Genomic DNA, 9,693 nt, shown 5'->3' on the forward strand with positions numbered 1-9,693 from the left:
ACAAATACTCACAAAATGTTATGCAATGCATTCCATACATATCACAGAGTATTTTAAAGATTTTTTTAATTTACTCATTTTTAACCAAAAAATACCATCCTCTCCCCTTAAGTCGTAAGTGGCACAAAGGGATACAACGTTCACCCAAAAAGGAAGGCGATATATTCCTGTCAATTTCAAGGAAAATTAAGAACTATAGGTCTGATACAGAGTGTCCAAAGAAAAAACCTTCGTGAATTTAAATGAATATAGCGTCACTGTCGATAGTTGTATGTGCATGAAAATGGTGATACCAGAAAGAGCAACTCAAACATTTTATAGTGTATACCTCACAGACACTCAATGTGTGTCCGCGTGACACGCCGAAGACATCAAGGTGATATTCCCACTCACGTCACGTACGCTCCAACATAAACTACTACAGTCTTTCATAACCTTTTTGGCAGTGAGGCCCCATCTTTTCCCCACATACTTTAGTGCAGCCTCCTGGCCTGAGATTTAGAATAGAATGCAGAACGTAGTAATCTGAAATTTGGTATCAATTTAAAAAATAAAATAATTTAATTATGTTTTTATGCAATACAAATTACTGGGATGTTTAAATTTTCATAAAACAACCTTTAAAATAATAATAATAATAATAATAATAATAATAATAATAATAACAATAATAATAATAATAATAATAATAATAATGATAATACTTACTTACAAATGGCTTTTAAGGAACCCGAAGGTTCATTGCCGCCCTCACATAAGCCCGCCATCGGTCCCTATCCTGAGCAAGATTAATCCAGTCTCTATCATCATACCCCACCTCCCTCAAATCCATTTTAATATTATCCTCCCATCTACGTCTCGGCCTCCCTAAAGGTCTTTTTCCCTCCGGTCTCCCAACTAACACTCTATATGCATTTCTGGATTCGCCCATACGTGCTACATGTCCTGCCCATCTCAAACGTCTGGATTTAATGTTCCTAATTATGTCAGGTGAAGAATACAATGCGTGCAGTTCTGCATTGCGTAACTTTTTCCATTCTCCTGTAACTTCATCCCGCTTAGCCCCAAATATTTTCCTAAGCACCTTATTCTCAAACACCCTTAACCTATGTTCCTCTCTCAGAGTGAGAGTCCAAGTTTCACAACCATACAGAAGACCCGGTAATATAATTGTTTTATAAATTCTAACTTTCAGATTTTTGGACAGCAGACTGGATGATAAGAGCTTCTCAGCCGAATAATAACAGGCATTTCCCATATTTATTCTGCGTTTAATTTCCTCCCGAGTGTCATTTATATTTGTTACTGTTGCTCCAAGATATTTGAATTTTTCCACCTCTTCGAAGGATAAATCTTCAATTTTTATATTTCCATTTCGTACAATATTCTGGTCACGAGACATAATCATATACTTTGTCTTTTCGGGATTTACTTCCAAACCGATCGCTTTACTTGCTTCAAGTAAAATTCCCGTGTTTTCCCCAATCGTTTGTGGATTTTCTCGTAACATATTCACGTCATCTGCATAGACAAGAAGCTGATGTAACCCGTTCAATTCCAAACCCTCTCTGTTATCCTGAACTTTCCTAATGGCATATTCTAGAGTGAAGTTAAAAAGTAAAGGTGATAGTGCATCTCCCTGCTTTAGCCCGCAGTGAATTGGAAAAGCATCAGATAGAAACTGACCTATACGGACTCTGCTGTATGTTTCACTGAGACACATTTTAATTAATCGAACTAGTTTCTTGGGAATACCAAATTCAATAAGAATATCATATCATACTTCCCTCTTAACCGAGTGATATGCCTTTTTGAAATCTATGAGTAACTGATGTACTGTACCCTTATACTCCCATTTTTTCTCCATTATCTGTAATAATGATAATAATAATAATAATAATAATAATAATAATAATAATAATAATAATAATAATAATAATAATAATACACAACATTTAAAATATCGATAATGTAAATTGTAAACTATTTTAATAATGCCCCCCCTTGACAAAATTCTGCGTAAGCCACTGCATATGAGTCATTGTGGTACTAAAAAAAGTAACTTTTTTTTTCACATTTTCGGTAGACACTCTTCTTTAGATCCATTAGGTCAAGTTTATAACTGTCTCTTACTTTTATTTTATTTTATTTTTTTATTTGGTTATCTTACGACGCTGTATCAACATCTAGATTATTTAGCGTCTGAATGAGATGAAGGTGATAATGCTGGTGAAATGAGTCCGGGGTCCAGCACCGAAAGTTACCCAGCATTTGCTCGTATTGGGTTGGGGGAAAACCCCGGAAATAACCTCAACCAGGCAACTTGCCCCGACCGGGATTCGAACTCGGGCCACCTAGTTTCGCAGCCAGACGCGCTGACCGCCTATCTCTTATTAATGTTTTACTTTCTGTTACATTTTCCAGCACAAATCAGTTTGCCCATCACAACGGCGATGTGGTTTTGCCTATCTTCTTTTGTATTGAGAATATAAACGATGGAAAACTGTTCAGATGGGAATAGGAGTGCGTTAAAACCTGTCTCGACGCCATTTTTGTTCATCACGGACGCCACTTTCACTAACCGGAATTAAACCCAGGTCTTCGCTTTAGGAAGCCGACATAAGGCGGTCGGTGTCAGGATTTGGCTTTGTGCTTTTTCAGGAAGTTTAGACCTCGCACACTGCAGCTGAAGATACGAAAGAAGACGTAACAGCTGCCAAGAGTTCGGTGTTGTTGAGACGCGGTGTTGTAACGATTCATGGACTTGCTTGGCCATTCAATCCATCTCTATTTTTTATGTTTCCTTTACCAATTGATTAAATGTTCTCTATTGAAGTAGGTATTAATATTATTATAAACGAAAATTACTCTTTAATATTTTATTATTCAACATTTTCAGGTCCACACCGTGGAGTAACGGTTAACGCGTCTAGCCGCGAAACCAGGTGGCCCGGGTTCGATTCCCGGTCGGGGCAAGTTACCTGGGGTTTTCCCTCAGCCCAATACGAGCAAATGCTGGGTAACTTTCGGTGCTGGGCCCCGGACTCATTTCACCAGCATTATCACCTTCATCTCATTCAGACGCTAAATAACTTAAGCTGTTGATAAAAGCGTCGTAAAATAACCTACTAAAAAAAACATTTTCAGAATGTACAATTTTTTTATTTTTATATGGCGATCTTTATTATTATTATTATTATTTATCTTATGCAATTTGATCGATTAATCGATCAGTTTCTGTTGTAAGATTACTCGATCAAAAATATTTAATCGAATAATCGAGTCGATTAAAATTAATCGGTTGTTGTTGATATTAATTATTATTTTGTTAATACAAACTCATACTAAACATTCCGACAATATTCCTCTCTCGGAAATTTTTTCGGGGAAATAGTATTGTTATTTTCTAACTGTAAACCAGGTAGCGTAGGGAATATCTTTGCACAAACACTTCAGAAAGAGATGGAGATATGACAGTGACGTACTCTACATCTATTGAAAGTTGAAACACAATGCGAAACCACAGTCTACTATATACAGTCACGAAGCTTGTGTTTTGAGGGTGTTAGAAACAATAGACTGTGCCGGCACTATTTTGTATTGCCTGTAATGAGGCGATATTAGCGATCCTAGTGGTGAGCAACTATCTAATGTATGCATATTTACTACGTATTGAGCTTCGTGACTGTATATACTAGACTGTGGCGAAACCCTTATTAAGTTTTATGGTTTTCCAAGAAAACTTCCACCTTGCTGTCACCTCATCTCATTTGGGATTCGTCCCCCTCATCCCTTATAAAATAGTCATTTCTACACTGCGTGCAAGTGAGAGCGTAACTATCTTCTGCTCTTTCTAAAATCTGGTAATTCGATTACAATAGGGGCCAGTCTTCTGTTTCGACCGCTGTACTTTTGCAGCTGCAGTTTCTGTACTGAGTTTGTATATGAAGGTTGTGTGTTTAGTTTGATAAATAAAAAAAAAAAACAGTTTTCTGTGGTTTGTGAAAAGTGTAAACTCCGTTATGTCACATGAGAATTTGAGAAGTAAACTCGGTGAAACGTTTGGATTTAAATTGAACGGTCATGGAGAAGTGCTTGACAGAAAAAAGGTTTTTTTTTCGTGTTTAGTGATGCAGGAAACATTGTTACTAAACGTAGAGCGGCACTTAATTCGGAGCATGTGAATGCACTACATGTTTAAAATCATGGTTGAAGCAGTATTAACTAGGTGAGTCTTGATATTTTTTTTATTTATGTTTGTCTCAAAAATACCCGGAGAAATTGACACAATAAATTATAAGCCTCATAATAAATATGTTAGTAAATAATTAAAATAGTTGTTTTGTAATATAACGATACAATAAACCAGATATTCAACATTTAATACTTATGCTTATCACAGAACACAAGTAAAATTTAAAAATAATTATGTATTACAGTATATTAAAACATTTTTTCAAATCGATCAAAACTCGATTAATCGATTAAATTGAAATAGTTAATCGATTAAATATTTTTATCGATCAATAGCACTAATTATTATTATTATTATTATTATTATTATTATTATTATTATTATTATTATTAAAATTGAAAAGTGATTTAATGTATTTCATGATAAAATCAATATATAACTAGTTTTATTTGAAATATAGCTTTCGGTACTTTTATTTTGAAGCCTCCTATAGCTGATTCTGATCGGAATGAGTTCTGCAGTTTCGAAGACGAAGTTAGCGGTATAACTGTTTGACATCCTGGACTTCATCTCGTACACAGATCATGTAACGGCTCCATATTTTCTTCCTCTTCACATTACATACCATGTAATTTAAAAGGCTCGGTTTTACCTACCATATCATTGCCCTAAGTATAACAGAGACTGTTTGTGGCACTTATATTTTGCATATATATTCGAAAATACGTCTAGACATTTCGATAAAATTTTGCCTTTAACGTTTCTTGAGCTCAGAGAGAAATAACAGTGGTGTAACCACCATACTCGACGAAAATTAGGTGCCAAAAATGACTCTTACTTTGTTTAATAAAGCTGTAAACATTAAACAAACATTGATAAAATCCAAGAGCTTGAAATGACATTCAAAATAAGAAAACACTTTCACTTTTATGCAACAGTGGCCTTCATGTACGCAGGTACTGCATTCTTCTGCAAATATACCACCGTTACATAATAAACAAATAATTAGCCATATGAAAATAAATAAATAAATAAATAAATAAATAAATAAATAAATAAATAAATAAATAAATAAATCCGTGACGCGACACTCATGGAAAAGACCGACCACATGCCTCAACAGAGGTGAACGATCATCCAACCAGTACAGATGTAACGTGTGTTCCCCCCAGCCGTTATAGCTGGCTCAAGAAATCTGATTTTGTTACTGTAACTCCCCAAATTCATCACTATTCTGGGTGAACACGGGTTTCATACACTGGCCAAAATTTCATGAGAAAATTTCTCAGCTCCTGAGGACCCAGACAAGCACTAGTCAAAACCATGACGCCTTACACCACGCAGCTACGACGTGAAATTATAGCAGTTCAATTTCTTATATTATAATATATTAAATTATTTTACTATTGTTATAGGCAATATCAGAATTTTAAAAATAGGTCTATTTTCGTACGTAATATTGAAAATATTATTTTATGCTCGACCATGCCGAAATGTAGTAATTATACACCTGGTAGCAGCCCTTTAATGCACCTCATTAAAGTACACCTATTCATTATAGTTCACTTGTTCAGCCAGTGAGAAATCACCATTGTACCATTATAAAACCGCAAGTATCGATTATTCTCGGATATGCAATCGAAAGACAATTAGCGAAACGTCACGGAGGCTGGAAATCCAATACTGTCGCAGAAGGTTATGTTCTGTTACTATAATAATTAGCGTTAATTGTAAATAATATTCAAATAAATTCAATTTGTCATCTCGTTTTTCAATTCTAAATCAATTTCCAGGTTATATCAATATTAATGTTCATGTTATTCTCTAGATTATATCAAGGTCAATGACATTCGTCCCTCGGAAAAAATCAATACTTTCGCGTCTGCGCACATCTCACAATTTAGAAGGTCAGTTCCGCTCTTCACTTAGATAACCATAACATGAATACTTATGAATAATTTCAAGTTAGAAATATGGTCGAGCATAAAAAATCGTATGAAACTTGCCTATAATGGTAATTAAGACGCTCGTATGAAAATTATGAAACTCGCTTGCGCTCGTTTCATAAACAAACATACTCGCGTCTTAATTACTACCATTATAGGCTCGTTGCATAATGTACTATTGTGTATCGCTCTGTATAAGTATTGTGAGTGGAAATACTGTAATTTGACTATTTGTTTTTTACTGATGGCGAGTATTGACCATTCGTCATTCACCCATATGAAGCCAGTTATGTAGACCAATTTACCGACAAAGTCGTTGCCCGGGGTGCGCCATAGGAGCCTGGTCTACGCTATATCCGTGATGAGATGATGGAGATTTGTTGGGATGTGACAGGGAAACCGGAGTTCCCGGGGAAAACCTCTGTATTACCTGGACTACAAGCTTGCCCAATACAAGTTATAACTCGAGTGTACACTGGGGATCGAACCCGGATCAACAATGAGGAATACATTTTAAGATTATTATTATTGTAATCCCTGCCAAAATATGAACTTCGCGTAACAATTTTTAATGGAATTGAATTGAATTGAAAGAGAGGAATTTGGAGGACAAATTTAAAAGTTACGCAAAACGCGTCCTTGCAAGGGGTTCGGGGCTGTAAGAAACTAAATATGTGAGCTCCAAGCCTGTTGACCACTTGTCTCACTCCGGGTTACGCTGCTCCACTGAAGGAGCTCTAGAAAATTTTGAGGGGGAAAACCGAAAATGGACGTAACCTCTTAGGTACCACATACGCGAGGGGACGAAAATGTGATCAAAGTGATCACGGGACGGGACGAGGAAGAAATGGCTGGTATAAATCTTCACATTGAAATGACCTGTTTTAATGAAGTTATAGTAATGAAAAACTTTAACACTTTGGTGAAAATTCCTTCTCACAGGTATAGAAAACACTTTTTGGAGCTGAGTGACGATTCCATTATCAGCAAAGACAAGGAAATGGAAACCTACATATTTTGTGCAGTCCTGGAGAATAGCTACTGGTAACAGATCCAACAGGTTTCTCTTTCCTTGTCTTCCCTGATAATCAATAAGTTGAACTACATCTATCCCATGAAAGGGTGCAGAACCCATAAATTTCGCATAGCGTTGACCACTGTGAAAGTGTTAAATCACACTTCAAACGCTTTGTTTCTCTTTCTCTAACCCAAGATTACTAATCATTCGTCTGATAGATTACTCAGGTTGGTAACATTGCTAATTGAAGACTTTCTGGTTGCGCGAGACTATGCCAGTTTCATCAGTCTACATGAAAAGGAGTCTCTTTGATGATTGTTGAAAATGATTGACAGACAAGAGTTTAGTACTAATAACATAACTTAGTGCAAACTTTTTACATTATCAGATCGACCGTCGTATCTCGGTTGGCTGAGGTGCTTTTGCCGATCCAGAATTCAGTTCGGGCATAGATCCGATTTTCGCGTGGGCTGATTACCTTGTTGTTTTTTTTTTCGAAACTTTCCCCAACTGTAAGACGAATGTCAGGTAATCTATGACAAACCCTCGGCCTATCTCGTCAAATACCGTCTCGCTATCACCAATGTCATCGACGCTAAATAACCGAGTAGTTGATACAACGCCGTTAAATAACCAACTAAAATACATTATCAGTAAATGGTGATAAAATCAAAATCCTGGATCTTCACGGCCTACGGAACAATATCATAAACAATTTGCGTATTTGTTGTTTAGTCAACTGTCCAAAGACAGATCTGAACCTAGCAAGTGACACCAACAGGCCACCATTTATGAGGCAACTAAGCCAGGAGATAATGGGTTATGATAGCTAATTTCTTTCTCCCAAAATTTTCAGCAGAAATACTCAATTGTTTTATTCAAGAGTCACTATTCAAAGAAAAGGTTGCTGTGAAACAAAAGCCTGTGATATAATTTGAGAACAGAAAAGGCCTACATTTTTAAACCTAAACAATAAACAAATAAATAATTCATATCATGAATGTAATTGTTAATAAAGGGCTGCACAATCAATTTTAATGTCTTTATATGCTAATATAATATGCAAAGCTGATATTTTGATAAAAATAAAAAAATTCCGATTTCGAGTCACTTTCAATGGGGGAAAAAATTAATTTTTGAACAAAATTTCAGCTATTCAGAATTCGAAAAATAGTTCGTGCTATTGCTAATACGATAAGATTTCGAGTAACAACTTGAAAAACACAGCGAGGTAAAAACAGACAAAAATACAATACGAGCTTTTCGCATATCTAATTTCGAAGCTCCTATTTCTTTTATTTTCTTGAAACAAAAGACGGCGGAATAATTGAAATACTGAGAAGTCCACATTCTTTTATTTTTATTGAAACAAAAGACGGTGAAATTGTTTAAAAATACATCATTATGATTTAAATGTTTGTAGTTTCTTTCATCTTTTTAAGGGTATATGTACGTGAACGACCACAAATATTATCAGAAAATGCAGGCATAAATTTCTAAAATTTTATAAGAAAATGAACTCACAATTGGACAAAAATTACAAGGTACCACAACAAGACTTATTAGAACTTAAATATCTGATAAAAGTATAAAAAAGGTTACTGATAATATTTTTTAGAAATCAATTTTTACTTTAAATTAAATTTTCCAAAATTTGAAAATTTCACACATAGATTATTTCATAATTTCACAACCATTAGAGATAGAATTCTGAAATTTTATACACTGATTTAACATGCATTTATGCAAAAGGTAGACTATAATAATGCTCATTTCTTTGAAAATATAAAAATTAGGTCACAAAACATGTAAATTTTAATATATTTTATATAGGACAAATAAAAAATTAATTTTATTAAAATAAACAACTCTACATGTCTGAGAGTAGTCTACTTTTCAGAAATAAGTGTTTCCTACATGCAGGAAAAATATTAAAGATGTCAGAGGGACCATAACAATGTTATGGTTACCAAATGACGTAACTGCAGAATTCTTTTGTTTTTTTCATACTCTGATAAAACTGGTTTGAAAAGTATTATTAGTAACCTTTTTTTAATACTTTTATCAGATATTTAAGTTCTGGTAATTCTTGTTGTAGTACCTTGTAATTTTTGTCCAGTTATGAGTTCATTTTCTTATAAAATTTTAGAAATTTAGAGCCTGCATTTTCTGATAATATTTGTGGTCGTTCACGTACGTATGCCCTTAAGCAATTTAATTAACTTCATTAAAACCATTGTAAATACGGAGAAAATTTTTATAATCGAGTATGGTTACAATTGCATATTTTCACTTTGTTTTAAATATACAGTGTCGAAATAACAGAAAATAATAAAAAGTGTATATTGATCAAATATTTGCATGTAGTAGGCCTATTTGGAGTTGGCAGTCATAATTATTTTGTTAAACAAACGCAGGCGAAATATCTCGAAGTCCCTCTCTCTCTCTCTCTTCACTTCCTTGACTCACCTGTAGCTGACGATGTTGCCGGGGCGACGGAGCTGTGTACAGTGAGCGACTGACTGTGTTAGTAG

At 34.8% G+C, this 9,693-nt stretch overlaps 1 protein-coding gene across 1 annotated transcript in view; it reads right to left on the minus strand.

Annotated features, from left to right (window-relative positions):
* The window catches only part of LOC138713133 (clavesin-2-like), a 90,692-nt gene extending 80,999 nt beyond the window's left edge, over nucleotides 1-9,693 (minus strand). The window contains exon 1 of the mRNA XM_069844927.1: nucleotides 9,632-9,693. The gene's annotated coding sequence lies outside the window, so the exon portion shown is untranslated. The remainder of the gene's footprint in view (nucleotides 1-9,631) is intronic.

This window comes from Periplaneta americana, chromosome 14 (assembly GCF_040183065.1).
Source record: "Periplaneta americana isolate PAMFEO1 chromosome 14, P.americana_PAMFEO1_priV1, whole genome shotgun sequence".
Classification (NCBI taxonomy): Eukaryota; Metazoa; Arthropoda; class Insecta; order Blattodea; family Blattidae; genus Periplaneta; species Periplaneta americana.